Consider the following 27386-nt stretch of genomic DNA (forward strand, 5'->3'; position numbering starts at 1 on the left):
TTATTTTTCGATTCAAATTCATTCAAAATGGAAAAAATTAAAAGTACTTCAACTGCATTGTGATATTTTCTAACATTATATAAGATAGTTCACTACATTTCGTTTCAAGGCAATTATCAATACAAATTAAATTCAAAATACGACCAATAGAATTAGAAATATTGTTGATTTGATACAAATTTAAGGCTGATAAACTATCAATAACATTATATTCGTAATCTTTGACAACATTATATGGAAACAATTGCTTTTCATCAGCTAAGAATTTCCAACTCATATTAGGCAAGTTAAAATCACCAAAAACTACAAAATAACAATTTTCATCTTTATCATTTGCAATATCTACAATATTTTTAATGTGAGACTCATACAAAAGATTTTGAGATGGAGGTGGGATATATGTCAAAATGGGGTGGCGCAACAGTCCATTGTGAACCAGGGCCTAGTGACTTACAACTCTCAACCACTCCTGTGTGCGAGTACTGTTGTCAGGAATGGAAGGGACCTACAATTTAAGGCCGAATCCGAACGGCTAATTTGAGAAAGCACTTTTTCATGACAAGAATTACTCTTGAAGGATTTGTCAATTCCTCGCAAGAGGCAGTACCCGCGAAAATTATTTTTTTTAAATTAAGGTGGCACAGGCAGGGATTGAACCCAAGACCCCTTGCATGACAGTCCAACGCACTAACCATCATGCCACGGGTACTACGGTGGGATATATGTATGATACGAAAAAATAGAAATGGATACATTTTAAAGATTGAATAAATAGATCTACACAAACACAAATCTGATCAATTTCGAAAGAATTATAAGGTAGTCTAATTTTATTATTGTCCTCGAAGTTTAGTAACAACTTATTACACGCAATCATGTTAGCGATATTTAAAAATAACAGTAATTTTATTTCCGTAAGCAAAGGCTAAATCGTCTACTGGATATCGTTAGACGATAGATGGTTTTTCATGCTTTTTTGAAGCATAGCTATCGATGGCGATATCGATAGCCTTACGTTTTGCGAGCTCAGAGTTTTTATAATTTGATTTATTAAGGATTCTCATCGCACAATGCAAAAAGGATAATCAAAAAATGCAAAACTAATTTGATTGCTAGGTGAGAATAAATAGTTCGTTGTATTTATATTTCATTTTTCAGCTTTTTTAATACTGTCGAACAAATATTATTATTGCTATTTAATGGCTTTTTTGATTATTTCATAATTTGATTTCAGTCTTGCAGCTATATGGCAAGTATTGCATTGGAACATTAGGTTTTAATAAAACGCCTCAAGACGATGGTAGTGAAGTTAGACGCTTCCGTCCGTGTGAGTTGAGTATATGTTCTCGCACCTACAGCCTAAACATACAATTACGGTGGACGGAAGTGGGTTCCTGGATTCCGTCCGTCTGTCTATCCTGTAAGTGTGTCCTTGCCCCTACAACCCAAAACATTGGGTCAATTCGGTTCAAATTTGTAAATTAAGATTTGTATTAAATTTTCTGTAAAACATTAATACCTAACTTGACTTCTTACAATAGAAAAATAGAGTGATACATAATTTGAAGTCAATATCTCCTCATACTTGACAAGGAAACAATTTATCATCAGAATTCATGCTTATACTGGCACGACCTAAACAAAATGACAGTTGAACATCTGTTAAACAAATCAAGGAAATGAACTGTGCAACCATACTAGAATTTAAAAAAAATCCAATTTATTGATCAAAATTTAAGAAATATTTGATAGTTCAAATTAATTCAAATAGATACTAAAATTATTGTAATATAACCTAATATGTATAATTAAGAAGGCTTATGGCTTTGTTTTTAATATATATTATTTGTAATTTTACATTACACTTAATACTGTAAATAAATAAATAAAAATTTCTCATCAGTTTGTTTGTTTGTTTTTTTATATATTTTCGTATTTGGTAAAAAAGTTGTCAGTGGAATTCTTCTAAAGGATTAACTTAACAATTCCAAAAAAACTGTAAATTCAATTTTCTCAAAATATTTGAAGATGTCAAAAACATTATTTCTCGTTGCATTAAAAAAAATTTAAGATAAAACCATTTTTTGTAGGAATACAAAATTCAATATTTTTAAATTCCCAAATGAAGTTATTTTAATGAGTGTGATCTATCGAATTGAAAATGTTTACATTTCTCGACGTTTCAAGGTCCCTAGGGTCGAAATAAAAGATTTTTAGAAAGATGTCTATGCGTGCTTGTGTTCGTACGTTCACTACGTTTTTTTCGTCGCCCATAGCTCAAGAACCAGTAGAGATATCGACTTCAAATAAATTTTGCTATACAGATAATAAAGCAAAAAGATGCAGAAAGGGCTCTCAAGAAAATTGCGTGTGTGGTTTTTTACCATAGGTTTTTAACCCTAAATATCTCAAGAACCAATAACGCTAGAGAATAAAATAAGATTTTACATTATATATTGCAATGTAATACTAAACGGTTTTTTTATAAATCAAAAAAACTGAAGAAAAAAAATGTTCAACTCAAAAATTTTGGCGAATAAAAAAATCATTACATCTCCAAACCAATTTCGTGGAACGAAAAATAATGTTTTCAACATTTGGACAAATTTTGAGAAAAATCGAATTGACAGGTTTTTTACAAAAAATAAAAACCTAATAAAGAAACAATACTTAGTAAAAATTTACTTTCGACTCAAATAGCTTTTCAAACATTAAAAATATTGTCTTCAAACATTTTTGTTTATTTCACAGAAAATATTGTTTTCGATGTTCATTTTTTTTTAAAACAGAGCGTTTTTTTTCATAAACAAAAATAAAATCTACAAAAATAGTACGCAAATTTAGTAAAAATTGATGTTCGGTTCTCTCTCAAATTAATTTCATTTCGACGATTCATAAAAATTAAAGGAATACTACTGAAATTGGTAAAAATTTGTTTTGGAATGATATGTTTTTAACAAAACTAGATTTTCAAACCAAACTATTTCGTTATATGCAAAATATTGTTGGTAGTTTTAAAATTTTTAAGAATAGTTCAACTGACAATTTTTTTAACCCAACACGAAAACCTATACAAACTTTTAAGTAAGACAAATCGGCAGATGGGTTGGGAAGTTATCAGTGTGGGTCGCATCCCAGCCTCTTTTAAACATTTTTTTAGAGAAAAAAACTATAAACTCAATTTTTCTTAAAACTTTTTAAGATGTCCGAAACGTTTTTCCTCGTTGCATAAAATTATTTTGGAGATAAAATCGTTTCTTCCTCATTTTTTTGTATATACAGGGTGCCCCGTAAGTAATGGATAACCCTGTAATGACGCATAGTAGACTTTATGACCGTCCTGAAAACTGATAAAAAAGTTGTATCCCAACCACAAGAAAAGTTACTATGCATTTTTTTGTTCAGTGCATTATTTTTTTTTCTTACTTTAAATTGTTGAATACCACGACTACAAGTGAATGAGTTCCATCATTTTTTTTTTGCAGGAATATTTTACATTACTTGTGCCAACACATAAGCAGAAGACAATTATTATAACTGCTGGACTTCTTAGAGAAAAAAATTATTTAACATTGAATTGCAATGCAAAATGTGAACACAAATAATTTTTGAAAAAGTTAAATCATAGCTGTCATTAAATTATTGGTTAAAATCTGCAATACTAGAGTAAATTTAGCAAAAACAAAAGTTTTCAAAATTAGCACAGTAAACGTGAAAATAATACCAAGCGTCGAACATAGCAGATTTTTGATTTATTGGCTTTTTCTACGATGTTGTCCTAATGATAAATCCAAGCTTTCAACTTATATAGGGCCGAATGCATTATTGATAAAAATGTCAAAAAAGGGCAATAAACGGTTACATTTTCAAACTTATTTTGAATTTTAACTGTTCTACTGGGCTTTAACAAACCCATCAAATTTTTTTGTTGATTGCTATTAGTTTATTTGTTATTTTCTCCAAACAAAAAGTCTTCAGATTCAATTTTAATTGGGTTTTTTAAATAGTAAATTGTAAGATCCTGAGAAAGTAAGAATTAAAGTTTTTATGTAATTTGATCTTAATTCATAAGATTAAGACCACGACGAACACTTCCTTATATCGTATTTATTGTTCATTCTTCAGAAAAATTAACGGTGTAAATAGCTGTTTTCCTGAACCTGCCTTTTGATAATTAAGACGTTTGATTTAACTTTTTCGATACCACGTATTCTGTATTCTGCACACGAAAATGCAAACATGCAATTAATTTATGGAGAGTGCAAAGGCAACGCAAACGAAGCTGCGACTCTGTATAGGGAAAGGTACCCTAACGCACGTCACCTGGATTATCGAGTATTTATTAGAGTCCATAACTGTTTCTCGGAAGGAAGGCTGCCTGGTAGCGGTGTTGGTGGTGCTGGCGTGGGACGGCCCCCTCGAGGAGATACCGAAGACTTAGTGCTTGCGGAACTTGACCGAGACCCTACAGTATCAATACGAGCAATATCACAACGCACTGGGATCGGAAAGACGACTGCGCATAATGTGCTAAGTAAATATAAATATCATCCCTTTCACCTAACACGGGTGCAAACTCTCCAGCCGCAAGATTTTGAAACGAGAATGAGTTTTTGTCGACAAATGATAATGAAAATTGAAGAAAATCCGCAGTTTTTTGACAAAATTCTTTGGAGCGATGAGTCGACATTTAAAAGAGATGGCTACACTAACCTCCATAATCTCCACTTCTAGGCACTTCAAACCCCAAACATAATGAGAGAAGACAGGTCCCAGTAAAAATTCAAAATAAACTATTTGACTGGGATTCTCAATGGGAATATAATTGGACCCTTTGAGTTGCCGGTGATTTTAACTGGCCAAGGTTATTTAGAATTCCTTCAAAATAATCTCCCAACCTTGCTGGAATGAAAGGCTTCAAAATGATGGTTGTCTAGCACACCATTCTGTGCCTGTGCGGGAATATTTTAATGCCAGATATCCAGGCAGATGGATAGGACGAATGGGACCAATTTTATGGCCACCCCGTTCACCAGACCTAGGTAGGTAGAAATGGCGATCTCAAGGCAATCTAGCCTGAGATCCAATTAGCGCTGTAGTGCGCCGTTTTGATACCAAAAACTCGTTTGACCTTTGATTGAAAGGGATAGATTTATAGAGAAGCTTCATAGCGATTATGTTAGATCCATTTTGTCGCATTGAGAATAGCTCATCAAGTTCGTGAAAGAATGCTTTTCCAAGGTATTTCATTCTAGTGTTTGCAGGACATTTGCAGAGGAAATGGATTATCGTTTCACTTTCTCTTTGGTCACTACAACTACGGCAAAAGGTGTTGTAGGAGATACCCAACTTCTCCGCATGAACTCCTATAGGCCAATGTCCGGTACAAACAGCAACAATCCTGGCTATGTCTTGCCTTGGCCTGCATAGAAGATCGTTTGTACGGGTTTTATTATAGGTGGGCCATATCTTCTAGATATAATAAAGTTGGGTAAATTGCTCCACCTTCGGTTTGATTCAAATAGAAAAGTTTTTACCCTTCATTGCACCAAGAGAATTGTTAACCATTTCCGCAAGAGAGCTATGAAGGGCCGATCCTTGCCTGACTAGCTCGTCAGCCCGTTCATTTCCCACGATACCACTATGGCCCGAAACCCAGATCAGGGTGACACCGAGGTTAATATTCTGGCTCGCAAGCTCATTGCGACATTGCTGGACCAATTTAGATGAGGATATGGCCGTGTTAATGGCTTTGTCAGCTGCCTGACTGTCTGTGATGGTAGCCGCATTTCGGTTTTGGTTTGGGTTTTGTTTAAGTATCTTACATGCCTCCCTTATTGCCAGCAGTTCAGCTTGAAAAACGATAGAAAAATCTGGGGGAATCAATTTCGTTGTTTTGCTGTGACCATAAGGTTTTGACAACCAGCTATTGGATTCCTTCAGCCTAATAGCGCTGCAGGAAACTATGTATTTAATAAAAAGGTCGATTGGTAGAAGATCCAAAATAACGTTTAAGGCGTCCGTTGGGCAAGTAGGCATGGCCCCTGTGGTGCCCACGCAAGCTGTTCTCTGAACCTTCTTTAGCTTATTAATGTTATAGGCTTTGCTAAGAGCAGGCCACCACACAATCGAACCATATGTTAAGATAGGGCGTACTACGGCTGTGTACGTCCATAAAATCATCTTTGACTGAAGTCTCCACTTTTTGCCGAAAATTTTGCTGCAGGCGTAGAAGGCAACACAGGCCTTCTTAACCCGTACTTCAATATTTAGTTTCCAGTTTAGTTTAGGGTCGAGTATAACTCCCAAATATTTTGCACTGGAAGACAATGATAGGATTTGACCGTTGAGTCGAGGTAGCGTGAAGGGCGGTACTTTAGTTTTGGTGGTAAAGAGAAACAGTTCAATTTTACTTTGGTTAAATCCTAGTCCACAACTCGTGGCCTAGTTGCTAACCTTCTTCAAAGCTGACTCCGTGATTTTACTAATCACAGGGGTGTACTTTCCTGACACCAATAGCACCAAATCATCCGCATAGGCTACCGCCTTCACTCCACATCTCTCTAATTGAACGAGAATAGTATCCATGACTAGAATCCATAGAAGAGGCGAAAGGCACCACCCTAGGGTGTTCCCCTACTCACGTGTTTTCTAGCGATTGTATTGCCTAGAGAGGCTCGAATCTTCCTACCACTGAGCATGTAAATAATCCATTCTCGAATGAAGTCTTCTACACCGAACTTAACGAGCGATTCTTCTATGGATTCTGTAAGGACGTTGTTAAAAGCAACTTCTATGTCTAGGAAGGTGGCAAGAGTAAATTCTTTAAAATGGATTGTTTGTTCCACATTACGCACTACCTCATGGAGGGCAGTCTCCGTAGATTTGCCCTAAAGATAAGCATGCTGAGAGCTTTCGAGAGGTCGTCCAACTAGGATTTCTCTAATATGGTAATCAAGAATGCGCTCCAAGGTTTTAAGCACAAAAGATGTTAAGCTTATTGGTCTGAAATCCTTCGCTTATTCGTCGTGACCTCGCCTACCCACTTTCGGGATAAAAATTACTTTGACCTGTCTCCACGACATGGGCACATGTTTGAGATATTTGCTCCAGCCATGGAGCTGCCACATTATGCAACTTTTGAAGCATAACTGGCAGTATGCCACCCATGCCTGGAGATTCATATGGAGAAAACGTATTGATGGCCCACAAAACATTTTCTCTGGTTATATCGGAATTGACTTGCTCCACATGAGCTACATTTAGCTCTGTGGTTTCAAGCGATTCGGGGTTATTACTCTCGCAACCCGGAAAGTGCGTCTTAATCAGTAGCTCAAGAGGCTGGAGAGGCTGTTCAGATTCCATCAGGCTTTTTTAGAAATGAAGGATTACAATGTTTCTTCGATAAAACTTTGCTGAGCCTTGCGGAGTCCTTTATGTCTTCGATTGATTGACAGTATTCTCTCCACACTTGTCTTTTGGCTGATGAAAGGACTTGCTTGTAAATTTTAAGAGAGTCTTTATACGGTTGGTAAAACTTATGTTAGTGGCAATTGTCCTCGTCATTTTCCTAAGACTGGACAGTTCTTCATACCACCACGAAGGAAGTATTTTACGGCTATATTTAACTGGGCAAGAGACTCTTAAAGCTTTACTTATAAAAGTTTCAAAGGTTTTCACCTTTGATTCAAGGTCTCCATCGATTCAGAGAGTTTCGGTAAGTTGCTTAGTTTTGAATTCGCAATTTGACTGAATTTCGTCCAGTCAGTTCTTTTGGGATTTCTGTAAGGCGTTGGGTTTTTCGGCTCGAAAATAATTTGAAAAAGAATCCACTTGTGATCCGAAAACGAATTCAAAGGTTTCGGTTTTGTATACGGTTTAGGAAGTATAGGAGTGCTATGAATAGCACTGCCTATACTTTCTGTGGTTTTGGGTTGGTCACAAGTGCTGGAACTACAAGCGCTAAATGAGCCCCCTTTCAAAGTCTCCTGGCTGGAGGCCAAGAGTTCATCCTCCAAGTCTGTGGATGGTTCTACGTTTGTCTATTCGTCCATTTTGTTTAAATTTTTTTATTTTGGTTCCACGAGTAGGTCGGAAAAAATAGGTCAGCCCCGACAGAGCCGATTTACCGAGGTGAGGCAGAAGGTAAGACGATACCTGCCAAGGCATCCGAATGAGCTCGTTAGCGACTGGTTTGCCCCCCAGCCTTTCATTCTTATGCACGGATTATGTAAGACGCTCACACCACCACTGAAATTAGGGACCCCGTATCTATGGTCAAATTGCATTGCTAAAGCTTGCTACTATTAAGGAGTAGGAAACTTCAGCAATTCAACCTGACCTTAGCTGACCTCCATCTTGACAACGTACAAGACAAGACGCCCGGCACCCACTGGGAGGGTTTGAAACGAGGATTTTTGCCAGGCAACGATTTTTATACTTTGTTATTTTTTTTATTGTATGTATGTATTTTGGGTTTTAAATTATACGAAACTACTTTTTTGATCCTTTATATCGAATTTATAGTAACTTAGAATTATTTGTTTACATTTTGTACCCATAATTAGTATTGGCAATTATTAATTTATGATTAAGTTAAGACATGACAATAGCCTTCAAGGCCATATGTCTTCCTAGCAAATTTTATTAATTAAGTTGTCTTTTTATTAAAAATTTCGGTAACTAAAAATGGCGGAAAGGGCTCGATATGTTATATATTATATTATTTATGAGTTCTATAGCACCTTCGAAACATTAAACATTACAAAGTCGAAGGATCAAAAAGAAGCATAGTTATTCTGTTGATTCTTTGCCAGGAAGTCCTTAATGTCATCCAATAAACGATAAATAAAGTGTGTTGTTTATTTCTCCTTAAATGAATTGATCCTTCATAAAAACTTAAAATAAAGTTTATGTGCCTGTTCAATATCTTAAATGGTTTCATGCAAAAAATGATATGTATTTTTTAACGACATTTTGAAGGGTTGAGAATGCTTGACAACGTTTTGCACACAAAGTATTTTTATTTTTTAAGACCATTTTGTTTGTGTTCTGGTGCTAAAAGTGAAAAGCGAAAAGCTAAAAGCCTTGAGACTATAATAACGAGGTCCACGTTTATTTAAAATACAAAGTTTACGGCAGCCATCAGTGAAGGACTTTGTGTATGTTGCCCTTGCTTGCTTCCATAACCAAGCCACCACGAATAATCGCAATTTTATTGCAAGATAACCACACTCCTTTCCGCTTTCCTCCCCGACATCACGACCACCACCCATCTTTAATAGCGAATTATCTTTTATTTTATATCATAACTTCTGAGCGAGAGGGGGAATTGTAAGTGTGGTGAAAGTAGATAAATTGTTATTTCATATTTTTATTTATTTTTTTTTTTCAAACAAACATGTTTTGTTGTTGTGCCCCATTGCCGCAGATGTATCAAGGGATGGTTGTTCGCTTAGTAAAAATACGGTTTAGCTGAGATTGGTTTTATATCGATTTGATTTTTTGATTTTCCGTTCATTTTATTGAGCAACCATAAAAAATGTTATCTCTGATTGGCAATGATGTTCTTTTCTTTTCTGGTATTTTTTTCTGTATACTCGTTCACTCGATGAGAGAACGTGGTTTGCACTTTATTGTGATTTTATTTCGTTTGAAATTAATGTATTTTTTAGTTAAGTTAAAAAATATATTTAATAGACCTCAAGTCTTATATAGGGTGATATTTTAAAAGCTAAGCCCCACAAAAAATCGTCTAAAGGCGTTAAAACGAACGATCTAGGCGGCCAATTGACCGGTCCCGGACGTGAAATAAAACGTGCATCGAGCTCGCCTCCGGCAGGACATGCCACACTGTATAAACGTCTTATTGACACCACATGTCATGCAAATCAAGATCTTGCATTTTGAGCAAAAACAAGTTGTACGAATATATCATCTTTCGGTAACGCTCACCATTCACAGGTACGTTACGATTCGCATCATCTTTGATGTACTGTCCAATAATGCCACCAGCCCATAAACTGCACCAAACTGTAACTTTTTCTGGCTGCATTGCTTCTAACTGATATTGACTCCAAATCGAAAATTCTGCTTATTTAAGTACCCATTGAGCCAAAAAAAAACTGTTTGACAGTAATACAAAACACGAAACGTTCGTCAGCAGTTTAAACTATGGTTGGCAAAAAAATAATAGCTAAAAAATCACCCTTTACAGTATTAATAACACGATGATAGAGATCAAACAAAAGTGGGTCCCACAATAACTCCTGTCTTATTGTGCTTCGAAACCTTCCTGACAGCCCTTGAACTTGTTTCCGGCCTGTTATTTTTCTCAACAAGTTGGCCCTTACGGCTTGCTCGGACGAAGTATAATATGGAGATCCAAATTTAAGAAACTTGTAGCCGTATATCAGAAACAACGCGCCTTATGTTATCTTTCAAGCGACTTCATATACCCTCATTGAAAAAGGCAAGCGGCTGCGGTCTTAAATCACAAGATCTTAGAGATAAATTCATGAATCCATAACGTCAAACTATGCCGGTTCCAAACGTTTTCACATGTAAAGCCGCCTTTTTGAAACCACAGCTTATGTACATTATATGGTTGTTTGATTGATGAACGAAAAAGACAGTAATTATGGTACTTTAACTGTCACCATTGACTGTAACGTTCTGACCAGCACAGTTTTTAAAGATGTATGCATCAATTATTTAAACAATAATTGAAGCAGACCAAAAAGACAGTTTTTATGGACGTAAAATGTTTCTCAAATCGAATTTGAGGATTGTTATTATTCGAAATACAAATAAATAAATTAGGTGGCGCAACAGTCCGTTGAAACTAGGACCTAGTGACTAACAACTCTCAACCATTCCTGTGTGCGAGTAATGTTGTCAGGAATGGAGCGGACCTACAGTTTAAAGCTGAATACGAACGGCTTATTTGAAAAAAATCTTGGAATATTTGTCAAATGCACGCAAGAGGCAGTACCCGTGATAAAAACTGTAGATGTCACAGGGAGGGATCGAACCCAAGACCTCTGGCATAACAGTCCAAAGCACTAACCATCACGTCACGGATACTCCTTTTCGGAATACGGACGTTGTTTTTTATTGACGTACTTATTAAATAAAAAGTGAGCTTCATTGCTAAACAAAATTCCCTCATGAAAAAAATGAACCAAGATTTTCAAACCAACTTTGCACAGTCTTAGGCTTTGTTCAGCTGTAAGTCTTATTATGTTGAAACGCCAATTTAAAGTAAATATATGTAAATCTGTAAAAAACTAAAAATTATTTACTAACTAGCTGACCCGGCCGACATCGTACTGCCTCTATCTATTTTTAAATAAAAGACCTTAGCTGTTAGATGAAAAAAAAACTTAAAATAAACAAAAGGAATCCGTAATTTATAGACAAAAATCCGCAGTGTGATGATTATTTTCAATTAATTACAAATGATGTTGCACACATACAAAACAAAGATTTCGTGAAACATTGTTCTTTTACAGGGTTTCAATTAAATATTGGAAGACACACACAATTCAGACTGCTAATCATTTAAAGCTTTCTCATAAACTATATTATTAACTTCCCATAGGAAGTTATTGTCATTTGGATTTGTCAATTTGAAAATTTTGACATTTCTCGACGTTTCAAGGTTCCTAGAGTCTCAATAAAAGATTTTTAGAAAGATGTCTGTGCATGCGTGTGTACGTACGTTTGTACGTCCGTACGTTCGCGACGTTTTTTTCGTCGTCCATAGCTCAAGAACCAGAAGAGATATCGATTTCAAATAAATTTTGTTATACAGATAATAAGGCAGAAAGATGCAGAAAGGGCTCTCAAGAAAATTGCGTGGGTGATTTTTTTACCATAGCAGTTTGACAAAAAGGTGAAAATTTTGGTTAACCTTAAATATCTTACGAACCAAAAACGCTAGAGACTTGAATTAAATTTTAAATATTTTGTAACGTGATACCAAACAGGTATATTTTTTGAAAAAAAAATCAATATAACGGTTTTTTTTTATAAATCAATAAAACTGAAAAAAGAAAATTTGTCAACTCCAAAATTTTACGACTGAAATATGATTTCATCTCTTAAACAATTTTGTGTAACGAAGAATAATGTTTTTGACATCTGATAAAATTTTGAGAGAAATCTAACTGACTGTTTTTTACAAAAAATAAAAACCTAAAAAAATGTATAAAAGTTGGTAAAAATTGATTTTCGACTCAAATATATTTTAAAAACTTTGAGATAATAAGTTCTAACTAATTTTTTCTTTTAAGAAATATTGTTTTCAACATTAGGACAAATTTTGAGAAAAATCGAATTGACACTTTTTTTTACAAAAAATAAAAACCTGAAAAAAAATGTATAAAACTTGGTAAAAATTGATTTTCGACTCAAATATCTCTTCAAAAATTTTAAATATTGGCTTCAAACTAATTTTATCTTATAAGAAATATTGTTTTCAACATTTGGTAAAATTTTTAAAAAATTCGAATTGATAGTTTTTTTTACAAAAAATAAAACTCTAAAATAAAACAATACCTACTAAAACTTGGTAAAAATTTACTTTCGGCTCAAATAGCTTTTCAAAAATTAAAAATATTGGCTTCAAACTTATTTTAGTTCAGAGAAAATATTGTTTTCAGTATTCAGTAATTTTTATATAAAAATCCAACAGTCCGTTTTTTTCATAAAAAATAAAATCTACAAAAAATAGTGCGCAAATTTTTTAAAAATACATATAGACAACTTTTAAGTAAGACAAATCGACAGACGGGATTTGAAGTTATCAGTGTGGGTCGCATCCCAGCCTCTTTTTTGTTTTCTTTTGTGGCGCGTAAATAAACAAAGCTGACTGTCATCTCAGATTCGAAGACGCGACGTGAAAAGATTTAATTTAAAGTAGGGATTTAATTCCGTGTCGAGATAATTGTCGATCGTGAAGTTGCTTCCTTCATTGAAATTACAAATGGAAATCTTGAGAGGGCATCAACACAAATCAACCACATTTGGTTTAAAAATGGCCCATCAAAATCCAAATGAATGCGCTCCCAATGCTTCTCAGGTTGCGGCCACGGGATAAACTGCTTTGGACGGTCGACAGCAGATGATTGGCAAATAGAACACTTTTTACTTGCTACATATAGGAACTATATGGCAAGTTTTGCATTCGTGCAAAATTTCGAACTCGAGATTTTAATCAAACATGATATTACGATGGTAGAGAAGTCGAAAAAAGTGGGTCCCGCGATTCCGTCCGGTCGGTTTTGTCTGTCTGTCCACGCTCCTACAGCCTAAACTATTGGGCCGATTGGGGTCAAACTTGGAAGTTAGGGTTTTGAGCAAATTCGCGTTAGGCGTTTTTTTCATTTTTTTTTTAAGATCAAAACTAACAGTGGCTCCCATACAATTTTTTTGGTCAAAAAACGAAAATTTGAATTTTCTCAAAAACAAACCGATAGATTTTTTTTAAATTTTTTCTAAAATTTTATTTTTTAACTCTGCTTCTTTTAATAAGAAAAACATATTTTTGTATTGCTCAGGAATGGTACCGCCCATAGAACCGTTATTTTGTTTTTTAATTATCTCAGCAACTTATCAACCGATTTCAATAATTTTTTTTCTGAATAAGCTCTTATATTGCCTTAACAATATTTCATTTTCAAAAGTGCATTTTTTTATTGTTTGGATTTTTAAAAAAATATTGAAATTTTTTTTTTCAAAATTCGATATCTCAAAAACGGGTAAACATTTTTTTACAAAATTCGAATGCATAGCGTATATTTTTAATGTCTATGCAACTGCATACCAAAAATATTTTTAGAAGAAAATGGAAAAATTTTATATATAAAAAATTAATTTAAAAAAAAACCGCTCTAACGATTTTCAAAAAAAAAAATTGAAAAATCAACGGTTTTTTGATTTATAAAATGGCATTTAAATTTTTGAAGACAAACTTATTTTTCAGGTAAAATTTTGAATCTTAAAATATATTTTTTTTAATTATTTTAATTTAATTATTTATATTTTTAGTAAATTATTTTGACAAAATTTTAATTACAATCCTATATCTTTTATCTAAATTAATGCATTTGGTACAATTTATGTATTTTTATAACTATAACTATTGTAAATACCAACTATGGCCGTGAAACGATTATGATATGTTTAATCAACAATCTATTTTAAAGTGTCTAGCAAGAAGTATCATCTTGGTACTTTTGTATATTAGTTTTTAAAATATAGTTCTTTAAGAATAAGGTTTTTTAACACATATTTTACTTCCTTTCGATTATATAAAAAAATAAATACTTAGTACTAGTTAAAGAAACGTACAACCTCTACAACTACTGCTTACGTGTCACTTCATAACTAAAATCCAAAACGCACAAGAGCCTGACTGTAACCAACACAGGAATAGCAATTTCTTGAACTTTAACGAAAAAAATAAACTGAACGGAATAACTCCATGTTTGCGCTGAAAACTTGTAGGAAAGAAGGATACCTACCAATGACATTCTTTCACTATCATAAACATGTCTTTATCTATCTATCTGCATAAAGCTGAGCACGCGAAATGAACTATTCTATGTTCGTTTTAGACACCTACCTAACTACACAATCAATAGGTGTTCGCTTTACAATTTAAACACACATTGTCTTCCTCTTTCTTATCTTCAGATAATTTACTTTCCATTCTGGTTCTCTTAACATGAAATTAAAATAAGGCTATCCAATTGAACGAAATAGTTGAATATATAGACAATTGTTTTCGTTAAGTACGGTTACAAGTATATTTCATTTGCGGGATGAAATGTCCTAGGATGAGTTGTGTGGATGAATTGCTGCTTTTTTTTCTAATCAAATGGCATTTATATCTTTGAAGACAAACTTATTTTACAGATATATTTTAAAATCTTATATAAGTACTTTTTTAAACAGACTTTTTGCATACAGTAGCAAGTTCGTGCGACCCAGTCGTGCATTTTATTTACATTGGATTTAATGCTTTGGTCAATGTTAGGCCACCAGCAATACCTTCGAACAAGTTGTTTTGTGCGGACTATAACCCAATGGCCGTCATGAACCATTTTAATTACTCTAACTTGAAGGTTATCTGGAATTATTACTCGAATTCAATCCGTTTTGAGCAATATAATACCCTTGTGCGTTGTGAGTGAATTTCGTCTATTGAAAAATGGCAGCAACTTATGTTCTATAGGAAGCAGTTTTTCTGGCCATCCATTCTGTGTATAAAACTTTACTTTTTCAAGAACAATATCTTTACGCGTCTCTTCTGTAATTTCACGGGCCTTGACTGGAAAGTTTTCTACTTTTTCTTCAATTTCTAAAGTAAATTCTTGGCAAGGTACTTCATAACATCAAAATCGAGATCTGGGCCCATTGGTAGGCGCGATAGAGCATCGGCGTTTGGCATTTTGGCTTGAAGTTTTGTTGCGAATGAAGCCCATTTAAATAAGAGCCCAACGAGTTAACCGACCTGTAGACATCATTAGTAGCTGCTTATTTGGATGAAATAATTTTAATAGCGGCTTATGGTCAGTATACAAGGTACATTTTCGGCCAAACAAATACTGTCGAAATTTTGTGATTCCAAAAATAATTTTCAATTTGGCTGTAGTTGCGCTGTGAGTCACTTAAAGTCTTTGAAGAATGAGCTATGGGCTGCTCTGTGCTATCTGGATTTATGTTCGAGATGACTGCACCAAGACCGTAGTATGACGCATATGTTGCTAAAGCAATCGGCAATTCAGGTTTATAATGCGTCAACACTGTTGCGTCCTCTATTTGTGTTTTAAGTTTCTGAAGCGCTTCCTCTTCTGGAGCTTCCCAACGAAAGGGTAAGCAGAATACGGAGTGCATTTAAAGGACCTGCAATCTGTGCAAAATTATTAATAAATGAATTATAATAATTAATTTTACCCATGAACGTTTGCAGGTCTTTTAGATTATTCGGGCGATGCAGTTTTTTTTATAGCTTCCACTTTACTTTCAGCTGACTGTACACCTTTAGCACACACCTCATGGCCCAAATATTCCACCTCTGGTTTCACATTTTCTGAGATTCATTTTAAGACCGTGCTGATACAATCGCTTAAAATAATAATTAATTAATTGGGTGGCGCAACAGTCCATGAAGAACCAGGGCCTAGTGACTTACAACTCTCAACCATTCCTGTGTGCGAGTAATGTTGTCAGGAATGGAGGGGACCTACAGTTATATGCCGATTCCGAACGGCTGATTTGAGAAAGCACTTTTTCATGACAAGAGTTACTCTCGGAGAATTTGTCAATTCCTCGCAAGAGGCAGTACCCGTGAAAAGACTTTTTAGATGGCATAGGCAGGGATCGAACCCATGACCTCTGGCATGACAGTCCAACGCACTAACCATCATGCCACGGGTACTACCAATCGCTTAAAAACGGCTTCTAAATTAAACAAGTGCTCTTGGATAGTAGAACCAGTGACGAGAATTTCATCAAAGAATATAGCACAAGAAAGACCTTCTAAAATCGATTCTAAAGTGCGCTTGAAAGTTGCAGAGGCGGCAGCTACACCAACAAGAAGACGCACAAATGTATATAATCCTAAAATGGTATTAACGACAACGTATTGCTGAGATTCTTCATCCAACTCAAACTGTAAGTAAGCATCTGACATGTCAAGTTCACTAAAATGTTGTCCTTTGGCTAACTTGATGAACATTTCCTCAGGGCGGGAAAGCGGGTGCTTATTTATATCTTTATCTATCTGAGAATTGAAAGCGACCTTGAAATCTCCACAAATTCGATGTTTGCCGTTGGCTTTTGGCACCAGAACTACAGGAGCTGCCCACTTACTTAATCGAATTTTCTTCCAAATACCCTCATTTTCGAGACGTTTTACTTAAATTTTAAATACATCGATTTGAGCAAATGAAATTGGTCTGGCCTTACAAAATTTCGGTGGTGCATTAGGTTTCAAATATAGCTTTGCCTGAACTGAGTTGCAATGCCCTAACGTTGGAGAAAAAAGATCTTCAAATCTGGCACATAAATATTTGACATCGCCATCAGACACTGTTATATGCTCTATCGATTGCACATTTTCAGAAACATCAGCTTACTGATACTGTTGACGTCAGTTTTATTAAATTCAAATAATTTATATTCAAATTCAAATAATGCACACAAAATGCATACTTTTAGGCATTTTGTTCTAATAACGTAACGCTAATTAAGTTATCATATGTTTTTAATGAAGTTGAGTAATGTGTAAGCTTATTTTTGTTATTCACCTCTCCGCAAACTAAGTTTGTGTATTCACCACCGTGATAGTCGCTTTGACTAAGCTATATTCTTATTTTAATTTCTTTTGTAAGTTAGTTCTTAATTTATCTTGAAAGAATAAAGACTTTTTGTTAAATAATAGTTTAACAGGTAAAAAACTGGATATTGTGTTTTTTATTTCTGTGGTACTGCAAAGATTTTTATATTTACAGCTTATCATTTTTTGACCCTGGGATTTAATATATTGGAATCCCCCCAACATTTTTTGGTCCAATCGAGCCGAATGCTGATTTTTGGACAGCAATTAATTTTGTCAACCCAACTCATATCCCTTTGAGTTATTTTTTTTGGAAAAAATTTAATTGATCTTGATCATTGGATGGAATCTTTTGGACCTTTGCGAGAAAGTCTTTTTATGCAAATTGTGCGCTCCTATTGGAAATCCTATATCCCTTTACCCAAGGTAGGTGCTGTGCATTAAAATTTGGTGATGATTTTATACATTTATTTGATATAATTATAGTTATATAAAATAATTATTTTTGACAGTGATTAATATAATTTTATTAGTTTATCAACTTTATTGGCTTATGCAAATTTAATTAAAGACATTTTAGTTAAAAACTTATTTAATGAAAATTTGATTTAAGTGATAAATATTTCAATGTGGGTATATTTGATACGATTTTTGATCGAAAGGTTTGAGTACAGTTTCATTACGGTTTAATTTTAGTCTTGTGTTAAAGTACAGTCTCCCTACGGTTTCTTATTAATCTCGTGATATAGTACAGTTTTCTTACAGTGTTTTTCAAATCTTTATATGAATTGATTTTCTGCTATTTTCTTGGTGAACAACAATTTATTTTTTGAGATAATTTTCGGTTCTTCTATTTTAAAAGAATTTTTTTGGTTTTTTTTAAAGTAAAATTTGTTCAGAAATTTAATTATTTCTATTTTTTTGGAAGTTTATTGCAATTTGTGCACTTTTTTTCTTCGTTTGAGAACAAGTTGATTTTCTTTTTCATCGTTTTTTTTTTTGAAAATGGCTACATCTAAAGATTTTTTTCTGAGCGTTAAGCAAATAAACGAAACAATTGAAAGTTTTCGGAATGTACCAAATAAAGATACAATGACTTGTGGTATGTTCAAGGTTTGGAAAAAGGAATTCGAAGATTTATGGGATAACTTTCGCACAGTGTATGCAAAATGTTTAAGCAATGAGGATAAAACCATAGACGATGAAAAATTATCGACAATAAAGGCAAAATACAATTCAGTATCACTTAATTATTTCAGTACAGTAGGTAGTTTAATAGATAAAATTGAGATGAGTACAAGTAGTAAAAACAAGGAAACCGAAATTAAAGAAGATGTAAAACATTCTCAAATATCTGAGTCCACTAAAACAGATTTTGGAATTAAAGTCCCACCTTGTGACGTTGAATGTTTTGAGGGTGATTACAAATCCTGGCCTACCTTTCGTGACATGTTCACATGTATTTATGCAAACCACCCCCGTTTAAGTGATGTAGAAAAACTGTATCATCTACGCTTAAAAACCAAAAAGGAAGCTCATGATATTGTCGACAAGTTTTCACTGACTGCAGATAATTTTACTCTTGCGTGGGAAGCTTTAAAATCACAGTATGAAAATAAAAGGATCTTAATAAATACTCAACTTAAAACACTTTTTTCAATTCCATCGATTACTATTGAAAGTGGATCTGCCTTAAGAAAATTACATAGAGCCGTGCGCGATTGTTTAGGGATTCTTTCAAGTTTTAACGTTAAGACTGAAAACTGGGATCCGATTTTAGTTTTTCTTGTTTCGCAAAAATTACCTGAAAATACTTTGTTCCTTTTTGAACAAAGTTTGAAAACAGAAACAGAAGTTCCAACCTGGCAATCCTTGGAGGATTTTCTCGCTTCCAGATATAAAATTCTTGAATCTGTGGAAGAAGTAACGCAATTCTCCCGTAAAAAAGCTAATCACATTTCAAATTCAAATTCCAATTTTAAGAAAGTTAACTCATTTCATTCTGCAGAAAAGAGTTTTTGTTGTAAATTATGCAACAGTAATCATCCCTTGCGTTTATGTAAGAAATTTTTAGACATGAATGTTGCATCTCGACGTAAGCTGGCTCAATCCCAAAAGTACTGTTACAACTGTCTTGCGCTCACACATTCGGTATACGAATGTAAAAGTAAAGTGTCCTGTGACAAGTGTGGTAGACGACACCATAGCTTATTGCACTTTACTTCACCAGAACCCACCCCTTCCGATACAAGATCTTATTCGCAACCCAACACTTCATTAAGTACCACCCCCATACAGTCCACTTCTATTGCTCAGCAACAACCATCCATTAGTTCAGGAAAAGATGTCTCATCCGATTCTTCAACTCTTCAAAGTTTTCTGGTAAACCAGAAAAGGAATATTTTGTTAGCAACAGCTTTGGTTAAAATTACTGTTCATAACCAAACATTTCTCCTGAGAGCTTTGATCGACCCTGGATCTGAAGCTACATACATATTGCAATCTGTAGTGACCCGATTAAGGCTTTTCACCCGTTCAACCAATGCGTCTATTTGTGGCATTGGAGGAGTTCAAAGCGAACTTTCAACGAGTATGTGTCCTCTCACTCTCGAATCTCGCATCAACCCTGATGTACACATTCCCATTGCAGCTGTAGTTTTGAAAAAGCTGACAGGTAATTTGCCATCGCAGACTGTTGACGCATCAAACTTGGTTGAGCTCAAAAGATTGCGATTGGCAGATCCTAATTTTGATACACCTGCTTCTATAGATATGTTGATAGGAGCAGATATTTACCCTCTTATTTTGTGTGAAGGTATAAAGAGAGAAAAAGACCTTTCTCCAATTGCACAAAATACGGTGTTTGGGTGGATTATTTCAGGCCCATGTAATGAAAATCCAAACAAAACAACCCTTAATACATTTTTTATTAGACTTTTACTTCTGAAACAAATTCAAAAGTTTTGGGAACTCGAAGAGGTTCCATATGTCAAACCCTTATCTGATGAAGATAAATTTTGTGAAAAATTTTATGTGGATACCACAATTCGAAATAAAGATGGTCGTTACATAGTGAAACTTCCATTCAAGCCGAACTTTAACGTTTTAGATTTGGGCCTTTCCAGAAAGAGTGCAGTTTCTCAGTATCTGCGTCAAGAGAAACGTCTTCTTAACGATATGTGTCTGAAAGAAGAATACAACAAACTTCTAAAGGAATATGTTTCGTTAAAACATATGTCCTTTGTGCCACCATGTAGTTTAAACCTTTCCAGTCCGCACTTTTACCTACCGCACCACGCTGTGGTAAAACCAGATAGCGCTTCGACAAAGGTAAGAGTTGTATTTAATGCAAGTGCATCTACACACAAAGGAGTAAGTCTTAACGACATTCTTTACAGTGGCCCTGCTTTGCAAAACGATTTGCAAACTATTTTGTTAAGATGGCGATTATATCCATATGTTTTCAATAGCGATATTGAAAAGATGTATCGCCAAATATATGTTCACCAGAGTCATCGAAAATTCCAACGGATTATCTGTCGATCTTTTGATTCAGAATCAGATTTAGCTGATTTTGAAATCAACCGAGTTACGTTTGGAGTTAACTGTGCTCCATACTTAGCAATCCGAACGTTGCACCAACTTGCTTTGGATGAAGTAAATAAATATCCCTTAGCAAAAGAAGTGGTGCTTTCGGATTTTTACGTTGATGATGTTTTCTCTGGAGGTTTCAGTCTGGATCTAGTCCTAAAGATTCAGGAAGAATTGAAATCACTTCTTTTGGCTGGCGGATTTAGTTTGAAGAAATGGACCGCAAACCACCCTCGCTTGTTGGAAAACATCCCTAGGGGGGATGTTTTAGATCAACACTTTCTTATGTTCGAAGAGTCTTCACATTCGAAAGTTCTGGGCGTTGGGTGGAATGCGAGGGAAGATTCATTTTATATTCGTTGTGAACTATCTCCTCTGCCAGATTCTGGTATAACAAAACGTGAATTGTTTTCAAATATTTCAAAAATATATGACCCTATCGGTTGGCTAGCACCAACAACAATTTTATTAAAAATATTGATGCAAGATGTCTGGAAGGACAAAACAGAGTGGGATGTTCCCATAAAACCCAACCGTATAGAAACTTGGAAAGAGTTTGTGAAATCTTTTCCAATTATAAAAGATATTAAAATCCAAAGATGGATTAATTATACCCCAGAGATTTGCGTAGAAATACACGGCTTTTGTGATGCATCTCTCAGTGCGTATGCTGTCACCGTTTACTCAAGGATCTCAGATTCATCTGGAAACGTTTTTAGTTACCTTCTTACCTCAAAAACAAAAGTAGCTCCCCTGAAAGCTATTTCGATACCTCGGCTAGAACTTTGTGGAGCTCTTTTGCTAACAAAGTTAGTAAACGCTGTACAAAGCAGTCTACGCCTTGAAAACTGTCCTGTCTATCTTTGGACGGACTCGATGATTGTACTTTATTGGATTCGTGACTGTCCATCTCGGCTTGAAACATTTGTCCGTAACCGGGTGTCTAAAGTACAAACTGAATGTCCTCCAGGTAGTCTTTGGAAACATGTTCCTTCAGAACAAAATCCCGCTGACGTCGCTTCTCGAGGTGTTATGCCTCAAAACTTAATAAATAATACCCAATGGTGGCACGGTAAAAGTTGGTTAAAGTCTTCAAAGGAAACTTGGCCAGTAACAAAAATTCAAGAGGACTCTGAATGGAATCTTGAAATAAAACAAATAAAAAGCTTCGTTGCGAATCAAAATGTCAGCCATGACATTTTGAAAAGATTTTCGTGCTATGCTCGTGCTGTAAAAGTAATAGCCTATTGCTTTAGATTTATCAACCTCGCTTCTCCCAAAAGAAAAAGGTTCTATCCCTATAGATACTTATCTAAAAATTTAAGAAATCATGAAATAGTTTTTGTTAAAACCCGCCTAGTTATACTAGCACAACGCCTTTATTTTAGTGAAGAATACAAAGCTCTTTATAACTCAAAACCATTGAGTAAATATAGTACAATTTTGACTCTTAATCCCTCCCTAGACCCTGACTTTGTAATTAGAGTAAACGGTCGTTTAACAAATGCAAATTTGAGTTATAACGAAAAATTTCCCATTATTTTGCCATATTCATGTCCATTATCAAAATTGTTGGTTGGATTTGTCCATAAAATTTCCCTACATGGAGGGAACCAGCAAGTTTTGTACTTAATGCGAAAAGAGTTTTGGATACCAAAATTAAAAAACTTAGTAAAATTCTGTTTAAATAATTGCTTAGTTTGTGTCTTGCACAAAAAGAATTTTCAAACCCAGCTGATGGGAACACTCCCACCAGAAAGGGTAAACTATTCGTTTCCTTTCACCCATGTAGGATTGGATTTCGCTGGCCCCTTCGAACTAAAGGTTCAGAAGAGTCGGTTCTATCAAGCCATAAGAGGTTATGCTTGTCTTTTTATTTGTTTTTGTACAAAAGCTGTACATTTAGAAGCAGTTGGAAGTCTCTCTACTGACTCGTTTTTGGCAGCTCTCGATAGATTTGTAGGACGAAGGGGTGTGTCCCAACAGCTTTTTTCCGACAATGGGACTAATTTTGTCGCTGCTAATAAAGTTCTTACAAATGAAATTCGAAAGGTTTTGGCAGACTCAACCTCGGAAGCTGAAAAAACGTACTTGCCTAGGAATTTGAAATGGAACTTTATCCCACCAGGTTCTCCTCATATGGGCGGCCTTTGGGAGGCCGGAATAAAGTCCTTTAAAACTCATTTTAAGAAAGTTGTTGGAAACTCCAAGCTAACTTTCGAAGAGTTCTCTACACTGCTCGTCAAAATTGAATCTTGTATGAACTCCCGGCCTATTTCTCCAATAAGTGAAAATCCTTTCGAACCTTTACCCTTGACACCAAGTCATTTCTTGAAAGGTTCGCCTTTGCTTTCCTTTCCTGAAAGACAAATTGGTGAAGGCACCACCCTAAAGAATTGGCAAAGAGTTCAACAAATTTTACACTCCTTTTCTAAGCGATGGAAGGAAGAATATTTAACTGATCTTCAGCGAAGAACAAAATGGAAATTTCCTAAACGTAATTTCGAAATTGGAGACATTGTGGTTGTGCGGAATGAAAATTTGCCACCCACTCAATGGCGTCTTGGAAAAGTTGTGGCTGTTCACCCAGGGAACGATGGAAAGGTACGCGTTGTTACACTTAAAACTCAACAAGGAGACATTCTACGACCTGTAGTAAAATTGTGTCTTTTGCCCGTCGATCAAAAACTGTTTCAGGTGTATCATGCAATACAAAGAAAAGAATAATAATAATTTATTGAAATTTATTTAGTTTTTGAGATTTCATATTTTTATAAATACATTTATATTGCTGAATGCACAGCACCTTATGAATTTTAGTTTTATACATTTTAATTTTAAATTTATTTCTGAATTTAAACCTTACGAATTTAAACCTTTAAATTTACTTATTTACATTGAATTTATACACTCCTATTAACATGTCTGAGTGAGTAAGGGCACTCTTTAAACAACCCTCGACGTTGGATTTACTAACTTTATTTTTTTTCCTGGGTAGCGAATCGAGGCGCTTCCATAACAAATACCTCCACCGATGGAATAATATTATAACGAATTGAAAAAAAAAAAACAATCTGCATTTCGGATACACGGATTTTACTCTTTGCATTCCTGCAAAGGGAGGCCGGAATGTTGACGTCAGTTTTATTAAATTCAAATAATTTATATTCAAATTCAAATAATGCACACAAAATGCATACTTTTAGGCATTTTGTTCTAATAACGTAACGCTAATTAAGTTATCATATGTTTTTAATGAAGTTGAGTAATGTGTAAGCTTATTTTTGTTATTCACCTCTCCGCAAACTAAGTTTGTGTATTCACCACCGTGATAGTCGCTTTGACTAAGCTATATTCTTATTTTAATTTCTTTTGTAAGTTAGTTCTTAATTTATCTTGAAAGAATAAAGACTTTTTGTTAAATAATAGTTTAACAGGTAAAAAACTGGATATTGTGTTTTTTATTTCTGTGGTACTGCAAAGATTTTTATATTTACAGCTTATCATTTTTTGACCCTGGGATTTAATATATTGGAATCCCCCCAACAGATACTAATAAGCAACGGTAGCTTCTTGGTTATTCCATTTATTTTACGTCCACCATCACTTCTCCTAGCAAAGGCACCTCCATCCCTCCATAAGACTTCATCCGACGATTAGTTTCAAAATATTTTGTCCTATCAATTTCATTAAATCCAGAAAAACCCACAATTGTCAAACCTGTGTCAAGCAAAAATTTAACTTCTCGACCATGTTGTTGCCATGTGTTTGCATTGATTCACCAAGAGAAAAATATTTTCTTCCATAAAACGCTACTAACGTAATCTTGATTAACAGAACTATTATTATGGTTAGACGATGAACCACGATTGCTATTACTACTGTTATATAGATAACACACTGGGGCAATATGCCCTTTTTTATTGCATTTTCTGCAAACCGCATTAAAAAATTTACAATTCGCTTTACTGTGGCGATAAAAACAACCTGAACATGACTTTTGTGTACTAGAACTGCTATGATGTTGCTGTTGCTTATTCTTCCTGAAGCTGCGGTGTTTGCTTCGGCCTCTTCCCTTTTCAAATTTTTTATTATAATAAGCGCACACTCAAATGGATATATTACCCTTATTATGAAGACACAGTGTGAGCACTAGGAAAGGGAGAGAGGGGTTGAAAGGAGATGTCGGTGCGCATTGGTTTTGAATTCCTGAATATTGCAATAGCTGGGAAAGACAGAGTGTGGCAAGGCATTCCACATTCGCATAGTACGGCTAAAGAACGAATCTCTGTACTTGACAGTACGACTGAAGATGGGCTCGAGGGTGTATTGATGAGCATTCCTAGAAGCGCGAGTATTACGGTTGAACTGTTTAATGGGAGGAATGCAGCTGGCTATTTCTCTAGAGCATAAACCAGTAAAATAACTGTATAACAGGGTGAGACAAGAAACATTTCGTAAATGATCTTATGATGGTAATATCACCAATCAATCGAAATGCTCTACGTTCAATAGAGGCTTAAGTAAGTTGCAGGAGCACCAGCCCAGATATGGGAGTTATACTCAAGCTTTGGACATAACAACCAGATCAGATCACGATAAAAACTTCTTGCATCGCCTCAGAAAACCCAAACATCTTGCGGCATTTGTGGCGACATCGCGTATGTGATCATTCCACAAAAGGTGATTGGTGATACACATACCGAGAATATCGAGATGTTCAGTCTTCTTGATGCAAGTGCCATCTATTGATAATAGCAAGGGTGGTATATCTCGCTTTAACGAAGCATTAAATTCCACACGGTTTTTTACTCCCCATTGTACAATGCTCTTTAGATCAGAATTTAATGAACTTATCATATTTTGCCGTTGGAGTTCCACATTCGAAGGTGAAGGATGTGATTCTGGAAACGAATATGAAAAGCTAAGAGTACTATCGTCAGCGAAACAATGTATTGGATTAGAAGTTGCAGACAGGAGATCGTTAATAAAAATGAGACAGAGTGTTGGAGATACAACGGAGCCCTATGGCACACCAGCATTTATTTTGTGGTTTTTAGACTTGAATCCATCCAATACAACTTGTATTGAACGATTCGAAAGGTAATTACTAATCCAATGAAGCAGGGATTCGTGAAAACCGAAAGCACGCATTTTTGACAAGAGAGCATGATGCCAAACAATATCAAATGCTTTTTAAATATCACGTGCAATAATCTTACTTTCTCCAAAACGATGTAAAGAATTGCTCCACTGTTGTTGAGATGAACCATGAGATCACCAGTGGACCTATTGCTACGAAAGCCATTCTGTCGGTCATTAAGAAGCTTCCGTTCTTCAAGATATTTCTTGAGCGTTTCCATGACCTTGGAAAGAAGGGACGTAAGTGCAATCGGTCGATAATTAGACGGTGAGGAGGATTCGCCTTTTTTGGGAATAGGCTGGACAAATGGAGTGTCATTCACAACGAGCGTAGGAACCGAGGAAGAGGAAGAATTCCTCATATTTTTTACAAGTGACCAAACATTTTTACTGCCTTTGGGGCATTGCAGTATTTTTTGCCGTAATTTCTGGTCATGTACAAATTTGGTCCGTCGAATTTGGGCGTTGCAGGCCTTCCTGGCTTGCTTGAACTTATTCCGGTTTTCCTCAGTTGGATTGGCTTAACCCTAATAACCTCTTTACAGCTCGCATCGAACCATGCGTTTTCCTTAGGTCTGATGCTTTTAACCCTATTCGGGATATAAGTTCTCATTCCCAGGAGAATCAAACTTGCGATTATATCAGCGCTGGCGTCAACGTCACTATCGAGGAAGCATAGTGACCGTCCCAGTTGGCTTTCTCGTATTGCCAAACGGTTCTCTTAGAAGCTCTTTCTTTAACTAAAGAAATTTGCTGATATGACACAGTGGTCAGATGTGCCTTGAGGAGATAGAACACTAATAGTGTACTTACCAGGGTCAGAGGTAAGAAACAAGTCAAGATTGTTTTCTGCTCCACCTACCACGTCCGATATTCGAGTGGGCTCGTTGACCAGCTAAGTTAGGTGGTTTAACTCAGCGAAGATCTCAGTACACACTCCTTCTGGTGTTGACTGGCCCGAATGTTTAAGCCATGAAGAATTGTGTGCATTGAAATCGCCCGTAACAACGATTTCAGTGCGAGGATAGGACGAAACAATTCTTTGGATGGAATCAGACAAAGCATCAAATTCACGAGAAGTTGATAATCTGTCCTGATTTGGGCTTCGATAAGGGAAGCAATAGTATATAGCAAACAGGTGCAGAGACCACATTGTGGCAAAAACTGATAAGCAACATCATTCCTAATGTATATGGCGAGACCATGGTGGGAAAAGAATAAAGGCACCAAGTTATACCCTTGAATAAAGAATTCAGTGGGATCGGATTCCTTACCAACTTGGGTTTCACTTAGTGCCAAAACAGCT

The sequence above is a fragment of the Eupeodes corollae genome, chromosome 2 (genome assembly GCF_945859685.1).
Source record: "Eupeodes corollae chromosome 2, idEupCoro1.1, whole genome shotgun sequence".
NCBI classification, from domain to species: Eukaryota; Metazoa; Arthropoda; class Insecta; order Diptera; family Syrphidae; genus Eupeodes; species Eupeodes corollae.